General features: G+C 41.3%; 1 protein-coding gene across 5 annotated transcripts in view; it reads left to right on the top strand.

Annotated features, from left to right (window-relative positions):
- Window positions 1–13,606, top strand: part of HTR2C (5-hydroxytryptamine receptor 2C) — a 191,180-nt gene that overhangs the window by 114,020 nt on the left and 63,554 nt on the right. For all 5 annotated transcript variants that reach the window (XM_015860223.2, XM_015860226.2, XM_015860225.2 and 2 more), the window contains exon 2: window positions 7,665–8,048. The gene's annotated coding sequence lies outside the window, so the exon portion shown is untranslated. The remainder of the gene's footprint in view (window positions 1–7,664; window positions 8,049–13,606) is intronic.

Below are 13,606 nucleotides of genomic sequence, written 5' to 3' on the forward strand. Positions count from 1 at the left end.
GCTAATAGAAACACCGCTTCCTTCACGCTGCATACATCAGACCACATCGTATGATGTTTGCAGCACGGAGAGTGCACGTTGTTCTGTGATAAGAAAGAGCAAACTAACGCAAAATTTATTCCTTTCAATAATGCTGTTCAGAGGTTCAGCTCTCTTTTTGCAGTCTGTGTTTTTCAGTGGCTTGGATGAGGAATGCAAACTTGCATCAGAGCACTGTGGGCAGTGACTTCTGGGAAGATCATGAAAAAATAAAGTATGGCTAATGGACCTGAGTGCCCCCCCCCCCCCGTTCCCTTTTGGCAGTCATTCATGCTAACACAAAGTAAGCATAAAGCCTGGCACCAAGACAAAACAGTACTGATTTATGCTTGCTTTAAGAGATACTTGAGCTAAGAGGAATCTTTAAGGGCCTCCCTGAATTAATTCCTGTTTGAACCAAACCCTGAAACTTCAACATAGACCTTGCAAGACTACAGCTGCCTGCATCATGGCTGGGGTAGCAAGGTGCTGAGCTCAGAGGAGTATCTGTGTCCTATGGCTTGGTTTCACCTGGGCATGTTGGAGAGCCCAGATGTGGCCCTGTGGGTTGATTTGCATGCTCAGACACAGGGGAAGCTCTTTGCTGGATGTGGCCATGCAAGGTTCTCTCCTGTGCTGCTCTGGGGTTGCTGGGCTTCACTGTTGGCTTAGAGGGATGGCATCCTGGTGGATGGAGATGAGCCTTGCTAGCGTCTGTACCCTCCTGAGACCAGTATCCATTGTGATTGTGATGCTGAGCAAAACTACCATTGCAAAATTGCTGGGGCAAGTAGCATGTTACTGCTCAGAAAGAGGTTGTGATGAGGTGAGGGTTGGCTTCTTCACTCAGGTAACAAGGATGGGATGAGAAGTAACGGCCTCAAGTTGCACCAGGGAAGGTTCATATTGGATATTAAGAATAATTTATTCTCAGAAAGAGTGGTGAGTTATTGGCACAGGCTGACTGGAAAATGGAGTGGTGGTAGAGTTTCTTTCCCTGGAGGTGTTCAAGAAAAGGGAAGATGAAGACGTGACACTGTGTGACATTTTTTAGTGCCATGGTGGGGTTGGGTTGGCAGTTGGACCAGATGATCCAGACTTTATGATTCTATGTGGAAAGCATTCCCACTTTGTCAAACAGGTCATTGGGATCTAGGGAAAAAGAGAGGCTGAAGGAGGAGGTGTCTGAGCTTGTTGATGAGCTGAGATGTGTCCAACATCGTGCTTAGGCACTCTCTCATATTTCAAATATTGACCTGTTTGCTCCTGTGAATTGGTTGTGTGTGGGTGCTGGGCTACATTTCCTGCCCCATCTGCTTTGCAGTCATTGTGGGTTAAGCTTTCAAATCTGCTCTGTGCTTGTTCTTGTTGGTAACATCCTTCAGATCTGTTCCATATCCAAGGGGTGTGAAGAGTTGTGGGGTTACAGTGGTGTTATTTTGTTGTTTTTCTTCATTATTTTTTTCTTTTTAAACTTAGATACGATATTTCTATTTGAAGCCAAATAATTTGAAATAATCCACTTCAGAATTAAAATGACATCTAGCAATTCTTATATTAAGATTTAAACTGATTGCATTCCCTTAAATTTACACTAAATCAATATTTAAGCACTAGATGCTTCCTCATAGTATATAAAGAAAGCTACAACCCAGGGAAATCTTGGGCTAAAAGCATAACATTATGCTTAATTGCAAACAGTTATAGTTCAGCAGAGCAGTTATCATTAATTCCTTCTTAGGCAAAGTTGTAGGTTAGGTGAGGTCTCTCTTAGCCCTTTGATCTTATTATAATTAGCAACAATTGGTAACAATTAGAAACTAATTATAAAGATAATGTACTTTGTATAATGACTCCCATTTAAATGCAAGTCATGTTTGAATGTTTTCTCATGTAGCTGGTGCACCCATTAAAATATTTTTCCATATTGTTAATTGAATTGCAGCTCCTATGCAAAAGCAGTTTGGCACAAATAAAATTAGTAATCTCATAAATAAGAACTGTAAAAATTAGGAAAAGGCATAGCTGCTAACCAAGGTGTAGTATTAGCATAAAATAATATCAAATTTACTGTAATGGCACAATCGATTGTAGCTGTCACCAAGCAATTACAGTCGATCTTTGTCTCTGGGGGAGAATAAGGTTCAACAGGATTAACTTCAGCTACTTTAATGAGTTTGTTTTGGCTATTGTTAGGTCACATTTCTATCTACACCATACTTCTGCTAACATTTTCTCCTCTTAAAATGCCCAAACTGGGAAGAACATGACTTGCTTTTGTGGTGATGCCACTCTTGCCCTTCCCACCTCCAGCACAGATCCTTCCTTCCCTCCATCCAGCATGGTCTCAGGACAGGGGTGATGTGTGGGTCCATGTGTGTGATGTTCAGCTAAGCATCTGCTGTAGTGGAAAGGTGAAACCAACCCTAGGAGTGCATGGATGCAAACAGCTTTGTCACTGCTCTGATTTGGCTCTCTCCTTCCAAGGGACAATGTTTTGCTCTATTCTAGATAGGGACCTAAAAACACTTGAGCTGCTTCTCTCTTGGCCACACTTGTCTGTTGGGAGTGAAGAAACAACTCCTGAATGGGTCATATATTGGCAGCCCACTTGTACTTAGCTGCTGGAGAAAGGATGTTCTTGGTATCTAGTTGCTCTGTTTTTATTAAGGAAGTTTGCTTGGAGTGCCTAATTACCAACATGTGTGGGATTCTTGTATATAGGAAAACAAAATTTGTTGTAACAGGAAGATTATATATTTTTTCCTGAATAATTAAGCTGTCGCAGCAGATGAAATAGAGAATATTTTCCTCTCTATACCACCTAATGGGATATGACAGCGTGCATACTGCTTGCTGTTACCCGGCCTCATCAGTTGTGTCTGAGTGCACCCATACCCACATCACACTAAGTGGTGTTGGCACTGATCCTGGTCTGTGAGAGACCCCATGCAGACAAGCCAACAAGCAGAGGATTCTTCTTGTCGCACATTAGCTGGTGTTCAACAGCATCACTGCCAGCCCCTAAGTGAACTAATGAATGGGGGCAGCGTTTGGGAAGCACCTGGGGCTATCAATTCCTGTGTCTGTGTTATGGACTGAGCAGAGTCTGCATGCTGCTCGGTCCCAAGGAAAGTCACTCAGAGCTTTAACTGTTAAGTTTTTGGCTGTGTTGCATGCAGAGTAATGAGTGTTTCAATAAAGGAATGATTTCTCCTTTTATTTAAGAAATCCATTGCCTCTTTTATGCAAAGCATACAGTAACAGTAACAGGAAGCATCATTAACCTTCCTCTCAATTGAGGAGGAAGTGGTTGACTGCACTAAAATTACAACCAGTGGTATATTGGATAACTAATGGGTATGCTAATTGAAGACAATGTCAGAGGAGAAATGTCCTCAGGACAGAGCTACCAGTGGTGCTTGCAACCATCTCATTCTCACTGCAAAGGGCAGCAGTGAAGAGGGAAATGACAGAGGGCAAAGCTGAAAGATAGGCAGAACTACTGCAGGTTTACTGTGCCCTAATCAGAGGCAATGTGCCGCTTTGCAGCCGGTTTAATTTCAGCTCAGCGTTGAGTTCCATAGGATGGAAATTTAAGAGTGCTGGAGAACATTACTGCCTGTTTTTTGTGGCAGTGAAAAAAAGTAATGGTTTACTCGTTGCTCTGCTTTATTCTGTTTTGTTTCCTAAGAGTGTTCTATAAAATCTGCATATCCCAAATTGCCCATGCTGACTTTTTAATGAGGGAACAGCCATGTGCTCACACCTTGGGACTTTGGATGTCACCAATTGAATCAGCATAATAGACTGAAGTGAGATGGATGGAAGGGGTAAAGGCTCTCTTATTCCATACTGCTCGGAGTTGCTTGGTGTCTGTGGAAGGAAATGGTATTCTGTATTCAAATTGGGCTCTTTCTCATGATAGCCATGTTAGACCAAAATGAGTTTATCTTCTGCTCTCTAGTGAATGTGTGTTTGGGAATTGCTCTGTTGGATTGAAGTTTTGTGTTTGTTTTTCTTTCAGTTCACCAAGCGTGCTATTGTTGATGAAGTAGATGTTCTTGAGTTATACAGATAGTGTATGTATATATTGTTTTATCTTCTTACACGCTATGAAACCATTCAAGGTAATGGCTAAAAGTCATTTTCTGTAAAATAAGAATTGCCCTCTGCTTTAGTCAGAAGCATCCAGTATTACTGAAACAGATTGGAGACTGAAAGCATGAACAAAGGGAAAAATGGATGAAGCTGTTCCGTTACTGGTTCCCATTTCTTTTATGTAAGCACTTCTGGGGGAGAGGGGTAAGCATAGCACATATCCTGCCTTGGCCACTCTCCTTGAAGCCAAGAAGCAGAACCACGCAAAGAAAAGCTTTTCCATAGTGGTTCAATGCCTGAGCTGTGGTCAGAATGTTGTGGTCATCCTCTTAAAGATGAGGATAAACGGAAAAAACATTTCTAATTGCTTGTGGAGCAAGAGAGAAAGCAACTTGCAACTGAGCCTTGGATTTGTAACCATCATAGTTTATTCCTTTCTAGTAGCTTCTCTCCAAGATCTGTCATCGTTATATTGTCCCCATTTCTTGTCTGACATTTAATTACATTAGTTCACTGACAAACTATTATTAAACAACTGCAATCTACTTTAATAGCTGGTTTTCTAATTAAATACCTGTAATGTTTTTGTCCTCAGTCCTTGGCTTCAGGCATCTAACTTGCTGCTATCCAATGTCCTGAATCTCTTCAGTGTTTTAATTCCTATTCAGGCGTACATGTGCTGGGAGAGCTTGTCTCTGGAAGCCTTGTGGGGGGGTTGAAACATCAGTTAGAAGGCAACCCCTTCCTTCAGAGGAATGAAGCAAGCAGGTTCGTGGCTTTGTTGTGCTCAGGGTGCATCCAATTTGACTGTACCTCTCTGCGGGGTCTTGAGGAAGTGACAGCTGTGCGTCACAAATTGAGCTCATTTTTTTTTTGTTTGTTTGTTGTTTTTTGTAGTTTTCATTATTATTTTTTAAAGATTATTCCGAGTAGTTGTGTGTCAGCTCAAAAACATCACTGAACTGCCTGCAAAATACAGGAAAGTGTTCTAAGATCGAAACAGAACCCTCGGCACCCTGACGTTATCCTCCTACTGCACAGGTTTTAAACATTTACACGTTTCAGGAGAACAGCAACTCAATTAAAAACAGTAAGCAAATGCAAATGTTATTTAATTTAAATATTTATAGAAATTTTTAAAGCTTTCAAATCAGAATTAGATTTTGCACAGCAAAACTGGTGGCATCTGAATGATAATTTTACTTCTGAGCCCAATTAGGAAACCAGTCAGGAATGCAGCTAACAAGTTGTTATATCTCAGGAAGTATTTAATACAGTTTTCTGTATGCAGGGCTTTTAAAAACAGGTGTTCTTACAGAAAAGGAATAGTTTGGAAACATTCTCATACTTGTGATTTTCAAAATCTTACACATGATCTCTTGGCTTTGTGGAATGTGCAGTTCTTCCCATTGTCCTGAATACAAATGTGAAAAGAAATCGATTGAGCCAAAGAGATGGAAAAAAATGCCAATGTGCAGATGCACTTGATTTTTTTTTAACATTTAACATGTTACATTGAAGCATGTTCAGAGCTCTTTGGATTATTTTCTCCTACTTGGTTTAGCCCTGACTAATAAACTGCCAAAGCTTCTTCAGGGACCGGTCTAGACTGTTAGATTGTCACTTTTGTTTCCCTTAAAAATGGTTTTATTCCCCGCTACGCTGTTTTATTTTGGGAATCAGAACCCAGGAGAGTGCCTTCACCCCCAAATGTAGTAGCACAGCAAGGTCTTCAGTGGGATTTTTGGCCTGCGCACAGTATAAATTAGGTTGCTCTTGGTGAGATGGAGTTGCCAATTAAGAGTTACTTTTGTTGGAGAAAGGACTTTTCAAAGGCAGAGGTTTTGCAGTGCTTAAAAACAGACAGTGATGTGGAGCCAAGAACATGCAATGACTGTTCCACCACAGGATCCTCTCATGCAAGAACACGATGTCCAAGTCTCCTGCACCTTATGCTTGGCTTTCTTCCATCTTCCAAGAGCACTGATGGCTTGGTTTTCAGTATGTCAGTGTGAAAGTAAGCCTGTGGCATATCTGAGATCACTTATTTTCTGTAACTTTCCTGTGTATTTCCACGCTCAGAGATAACAGTGCCTTCACTCTGCTCTTGTTTCTGAGCTGATCCTGCTTTGGGGTTGAACTGGTGGCACAGACACTGTGTGCTGAAACTAACATGCATCTGCAAATGTCTTTCCTTGCAGTACTGCATCTTCTCCTCCACCTTCCCACTCACTTTGCACTTCTGCATTGTTAGCTGCTTACAGAAAACTTTTGGGCACAGATTTCCATCTTTCTTGGATGCCTTACAGGCTGTAGCAGAATGGTCCTTGGCTGGTGCTGCTTCAAGGCTCTGGGGCCTGCATCAGTTAGTGCAGGCCAGTGGAAGATATTATTTGGTTCTGTGCTAACCCTGGCCTGGGCTCCTGCACAGGGCTGAGCCTCCTTTCCTGCTGTGCTGTACTTCACAGTATGTGCAGTGGTTCATGGCTACAGTCACAGTGGCAAAATGGAGCTATTCACTGTTTTGGGTAAATTAGTTGGAGATTGATGAATGTGAAGAACAAGATGAAAGCTAGATACTAGTGTTTATTTTTCTTGTATTCCAACATCCTGCTTCTCATTTATTTCTGATGTTTCAGACTTGTATTTAATTGTGTTGTAAACATAACCAGGGAGAATAAGCAGAGGTGGAAACACGCCAAGTTTCAATTGGATTACTGAAGGGCAATTTCCAAAGCCATCTGAATCTACTACAGCCAAATTCAACTCTGCTGTTTCATAGAGTTTTTAATTGATTAATGTATGTATTTAATTTCACAGGCTTTAGTAGCTCTTTTTAATGACTGTTTGAATTTCTTTCTGTTTATGGGTGACTCAGATTATTTACTTTGCTAGCTCGGGGGTGCTGTAACATCACATGTCATGCTATACTGGCTTTGATAGTCCACCAGTGACTGCAAAAGGTAGAAATTCTCCTCATTGCACAGAAATCTTTTGTTATATTCCCTCTGCTAATTTGTCACATATGCTACTTTAATTACCAAAGTTTATGCTTAGGGGTCTGATTGCTGAAAACTTCAATGGCAGATTAAAGCTTAGCAGCTAGAGCTGGTTTGTTGTGTTTGCAGAGGAGTGATTCCAATGAGTGTGAGCTTGCGTCACTTTACGTGGGGGAAGAAATTTAGCTGTAGAACAGACTATATAGACAAGTCAAGTGGAGTGCAGAGTGCTGGGAGCTCTCAGTGATGTTTGTGTGACGAATGCTGCTCGTATCTGAAGCTGTTAATTGTTGGCAATTTTTGCTTGGTGTTGTGAGATTTGAATTGCTCATAGGTACGCTCGATCATAAAATACTAAAACCACAATGAATTCTGAGTTAATCACAGCTGACCAAGTCATCCAATTAGCAGGAGTCTATCTAATGGACTAATTTAATGAGGGTATGTGAAATTACTGCGTAGAAACCACAGAAAGGTTGAGATTTAAAGGATGAACAAAGTTCTTAATTCCAATGTCTCCCTCTCTCTCTTTTCCTCCCCACTTAGGTCTCCATGGCATATCTCCATCCCGGTCCAGCTCTGTGCAATCCACTAGTGCAGAGTTTAACAGAGAGCCTACTAAAGACATACTAGCAAGACCCAGAGTCACAGATGGAGCAAACTGTTATTGATTGTGACCTTGTGGCCCCAAATCCTTTTGGGATCAGCTACCAGAGGGACTGAACCTGGCTTTTTTCTGGAAATTACATGCTGCCTGGGACCTTTTCCTTGTGAATGAAGCCTGATGGATACATGTGTCTAGGTGACACTGTGTACAGATGCTCACTGTGCCCCAGCGCCCTGCCCTGGCCTTGCAGCCACACACCAGATGTGCAGACAGCAGCAAGGAGTACCCTCTCCTGAGCACAGACGCTCTCTTTCAAGAAAAAAGTAAGTGTTGGGCATTAAATGCTCATCAAACTTATTGCTGTGTGCTCAGATGACAAATACTGCATAGGTGTGTTGGCTGTTGGGGTACTTAGCTGGTTCTGTGGGGTCAGGCAAGTCTCTGAGATGAGGTGATATGAAGTGGTTCCAGGATTCTTTTTAGGAAGTTTTACTTGCTTTAAAATGCTTCATTAGCAAATACTGCTTCTTACTTCTTTTGTTTCAGCTAGCTCTAGGTGTCCTCCATATCTTATTCTAAATTGGTATGTGCTTTAGCTAAAATGTTCTTGTCAAACCACTGCTGGGTTCATCTACAGGACAGTCTACTGTTCATCCATTCTCACTTCTTTACAGTCTAAGCTGAATCTCAGGGGACTAACGCTCCAAACCAAGTGGCTTCAGGCTATTCTTCTGGAAAACAGAGGTACTTACGTCTTTGTAAAGAAAAGAATTTAGTCATCAGTGCAAGAGACCTGTCTCCAAGCCAACCCACTTGGAAAAATTGCCAGTGCAGTAATTGCAAACATTTTGTCACAATAATACTGATGATACCCGTTATTGCTAGCATTTCTTTCTCCCTCTTATCACAGGACAGCTGTTCTTGCATCTTCCTTGTGGTCTTGCATTTAGAAATGATTTGTAATTTGTGATTGATGCCACAGGACTGGCTATTGAGCAGAGAAGTTTTCCTGTTGTTTTCAGCTTGCTTTCCTGCAGTCTGATACAGCTAATACCATTTGGAAGTGAGAAATATGTTGCTGCAGTGCTGCTGGCAGGGCAGCAGGCATTACCTTCCCAGTTCTGTAAATCCTCTTTCTGAAGGATCCTGGTCCTTTGTACAAGGTGGAGAAAATTCCAGATAAGTGTTTGCCAGCCTGACTGGTCAGCAACACATAGAATCATTAAGGTTGGAAAAAACACTAAATTCACCAAGGTCAACCATCTACCCATGCCCCCATACCCTTAACCATGCCTTTCAGTACCAGTGATGGACTGCAGGCACTTGGGAACATGCAGTTTAGGGGTCATGCAGTTCTCCCTCCATCTCCTCCTGATGTGCTGATTCTAGGCAATCTTGTCCAAATAACAGCAATTTCCTGCCCTCTTTTCACGTATTGGTGTATCAGTGTTTTTATGTACAGCTTAGCCTGCAGAAATACAAATTGAAGTACAGGCAAGTCTACAATTGCAAAGTTAGTGCAGAGGTTTGGGCTTCATTATTTTTAACTTTGCTTCTCTTTTAATTTTATTATTATTTTCTGAGCATTTTGAGAACACATACAGATAAAGAGCAAGCTCCTGCAGCTGTGCTGGTAAGTTGCTCGCTGCTGTCCTGTGCCATTTGAGTGTTGTTTAGGAAAGCTTCTGCAAGAGTTTGCTCTCCTGGCTTTGTTCCTGTGGGTTGCTGTATGGAAAAGAAGATGTGGGGCAAAGCTGTGTGATGAGGGACTCTTTAAACTTTTTGATTTTTAATGGTTTCATCTTGCTGATTCTGGAAGGCTCAGAGTGCTTGAATAGATGATCTTACTGGTCTTTTCCAACCTTAATTATTCTATGATTCAATGTCCTCCAATGCAGGAAGAGATGGGATGTTTTTTCCCTAGTGCTCTGTGTGGGTACTGGGTTTGTCAGTGCTTTGCATAGGGCTGGGGAGCAGAAGATCCAGTTGGCCACAGTTGTCTTTGAGGGAGATTTCTCAAGAACAGGCAGGACCAGAACTGGTGACAAATGTGCTGGCATTGGTAGCAGAGATAACCAGTGAATGTTTCAAAGGCAAACAATTAATGTGTTCCGTGGGAGATTCCTGGTATTTGGACAAGTGCACCAAGGAACCAAAGGGTTCATTTCAGAAAGGGTGTTAAAACGTTCAGTTTTCTTCTCCTGGCAAGGATAGGAATTATTGGTTAGAATTTGTCTAAGAGAAAATAACTTTCTGGTGGAGAAATGAACCAAAGTCTCTAACAGCTCTGGCACATTATTGCTTGTGGAATTTGGTAGTTTGTTAGAGAAGATTTGTAAGTTAGAAAAAAACAAATATTCCCATGAGAAACCTACCAGTTTTGCTTTTGGTTGCAGTGTTGCTGCTGTCTAGCAGTAAATGTACATTTAAGAATAAATGTGAAGAACTGTGCAGGTTGCTTCTGGGGGAGCATTTCTGCATTTCTCCCTGTAGATGTCTGCAATAGAATAGCTCTGTGATACTCCCAGAAGAGACAAAGCTCATCCCAACCTACTTGTGTGCTCTCCTTCTGTGTTGAACTTGGAAACATGGGCATCTAATTTTTATGTATCTCAGTTAATTATCTTCTCTCATCCGCTGGCTGCCCCCTAAGAACAGTAACTTTTCATTTAAAAAGACAATAAAATTAGTGCCTGACTCTATTTTTAATATGCTTTCCATCCTCGCACTTCCCGGTTCTACCCTCCCATTGGGAGTGTTGCTTGCTGGAAGAGCTTCCCTTATTCCAGGGATGATGGGTAGGTGGGATCCATGTGATTGCCTGTCTGCAGGATAACTGCCCTGCTACTCATCTGCTGGATGTAGGCCAGGGTGTCCCGACTTCAGTGTTCAGAAACCAAGCAGAGAAGGCACCTCCAGCTGGATTTCATACAGAGCTATTTGTCTGTGAAAGTGCCAGCAGATTTAAATTACTGCTGCTGTTGTCAACAAGTTCCTCCTGCATGTTCTGTAACGATTAAGGTCCTTAGAGGTTTTGGATCACTTATGTTTCTCAGTGTAGCTACAGATTGTGAACATAAGGGTTGCATCAAGTATATTAAATAATGAATGGAAAGGCAGAGGTTCCTTTTCTTCTCTTTGCTGTTGGTAGAAAAATTCTTGCTGACTCCACTTTGTTGATATTGCAAAGATAACCTGATCAGGTAGCTAAATGTTAACTTCAAACTTGCCAGCTATTTTACTTGATGTATAATTGCTCTCAGAAACAGCTGCTGCTTTGCTGCTATCAGTGCCAAGGAGCATTTTGTTTGATGACTTAATCAAAGTGTTATTCTATAAGGAGCCATTTGTGGATTCAAATACGGATGTAGGGTGAGATTTTCTTTTCTTTTTTGGAATTGCAGTTGCAGTGGAGGGCATCTCCATGAACAAACTACATGGAGAGAAACTTCTTGCAGCATCATGGCGTTGGAAATAAGCAGAGCAAACTTTCCAGCAGCCTGTGAAAAGTGCATGATCCAGTGGACTTATGCTGAAAACTTTCAGCTGGTCTGCAAGTTCTTTATTCAATGGAAAGGGAAATAATAGGCACTTCTTGTAGGGTTTCCTTTTCCAGGCTACACAACAGATTAGAGCAAAGATAAAGGAAAAAAAAAAGCCACCAACAACAGAGGAATACAATGTTTATTGCTTAATTGTCTATCTATACAGCCCATTTCTGATGGTTGTGACATGGATGCTCTGTTTTGATTCCCATTTCTTCTCAGGCGATATATGCTGTTGATCCATCATTCATTAGGTGGTTACGTGAAGTCTGATGTGCTCTGTCAAAAAATGGTGGTGGGAAACCGGTGTTTGTAGGGAATAAAAGCAAGTCAGAAATAGCAGTTTCTTCTTTCTTTTCTGGTTAATAACATTCATGGGCTTTCCAGTTTCTTTATCAACCGTTGGTCTGTAGAACTGGCCATATTGTTCGGTGGGGCAAATCACTAGGTTTAGTCTTCAGGGAATCTGTGTGGTTTAGTCTTTAGTCTGTGTGGTGCTCAATTTTGCCAAAGCGGATCCTGGGAATGGATTTCCACTACCAGGGAAATCATGTCCTTCTGACTTGTACCAGCTCAACAAATGAGCTCTGACTGCATGTTTCAGGCATCGTTGCTCTCCCTGGATTTGTTTCCGTGCTCATCAGTGTGGATGGGTAGTTTTCTCTTTTGTCTTTTTAAGAGTTTATGAGCTGTGGAATAGCTGTTGCTTGTCCTCTTTGAAAGTGAATGAGATAAATATTTAGCAGTGCTTTTTCGGGACATCAGCAGTAGCATCTGGAAGCAGACAACTGAGGAACAGCCATTTCAGGTTCATTCTGCTCTCTTCCTTGGTTTCAGCTCCTTAGCTGCCAAGAAGCCCAATCTAATGGACCATTGAGAGGGTTCAGATTGCTAAGATACCCTTGTTCAGCATTTACAGTTTTATTTCTTGAGAAGAGAGAAAAGAACAAATCTTTCTGCTCCATTACAAAGACTGGTGCTTTTTATACTGAGCAAAGCTTTACTTGTTAGATTTTGTTGTTGTCATTGTTTTCCCCTAGATGTAAATGCCATCAGAACTCTTTATTGCCACATTGGATGAAAACGCTGGTCTACACAGAGCATTTTAATAATATTTCAAAAGCCAATATCTGGTGACTTCTAGAAGAGACATTTTCATCTAGATTAATTTCTGTGGTCCTTGATTCTAGCTGGTGTTTACCACTTTAGTACATCCAGTAACCCAGTTTTTTGGGGGAAGGCACAGTGAAAAGGTAAAGTTATTGTAACTGACCTTTGGTTTTGGAGAGCATGCAGATCAGATTACATGTTAGATTTTCTTTTGAAAGATATTGAAAAGTTAAGATGATCATAAAATTATATTTTTGTGATCAGCTTCTTCAGTTCTGAAGAAGCCATTTTTCCATTGCCAGAACCTCAGAAACAACAGTGTGAAGGTCAGATTTTCAATTGATAAAACTCTTTATTTACTGGGATTGCAGTTCTACTGTTCTGTTGAGCTTAGCATAAGTGGGACCCAAACCAGAACAACTGTGTTTATCCTGAAGACCAAGATAATAAACTCACTCTTCATGTCTCAGAGGAGATGGTAATTCTCGTTGAATCCTAACTTGTACATACAGTTTAAGTGCTAATTTGGTTCCCATACTGCCAATCATCCACAACAGTGTAAGACTTGCCCCATCCGCTGCTGTGGAGATTGCTCATCATTAGATAATCTTGTTTTTTCTCTCCTTTCTTTTCTCCCTAATATCTTCCTAACTAGGGATGCCCAATTATGTCCTAATTGGCTTCTTTCTTTTTATGGACCGGCTCTCCTTCTGACTGGGGGCTAATGCTGGCCTGATTTCTTTGTTGGACACTATTGCATATTTTCGTAATTCCTTTGAGACAAGCTATTAAAAAAAATAAATCCCTAATTTATCCAGCTTGTGGATAAGCAGGATTTCAAATGCTTCAATTCACTTCATAACTCCCTGTAATGAGCAGGAGGGGAAGCCTACCTGTCTTCTAAAGCTTAGCATCTCTAGCTATATGAACAGAAATGTAACCATTGTTGCTAACATCTACTTTCCCCTGCTTATTTTAACACTTCCTGGATAGGTTAATCAGTGCTTCTGTCTGCAATATGTGATGAAGATCTGCAGTCATCCAGCATAGGTTGCATAAGCGTATGTTCTAAGTGTTAAGCGAGGGTAAGCTGTGTCCTGAGGATGTTTCTTTCAGTAGCAACATTTCCAGCTTGCTTCTTTGCAGATCTTTCAGGAGGCTTTTCCTAGTTTATTCTTAGCTTCTCCTGACACCCACAAATGACTGCAGAAGGACGGGTTATCTCC

This window comes from Coturnix japonica, chromosome 4 (assembly GCF_001577835.2).
Source record: "Coturnix japonica isolate 7356 chromosome 4, Coturnix japonica 2.1, whole genome shotgun sequence".
Classification (NCBI taxonomy): domain Eukaryota; kingdom Metazoa; phylum Chordata; class Aves; order Galliformes; family Phasianidae; genus Coturnix; species Coturnix japonica.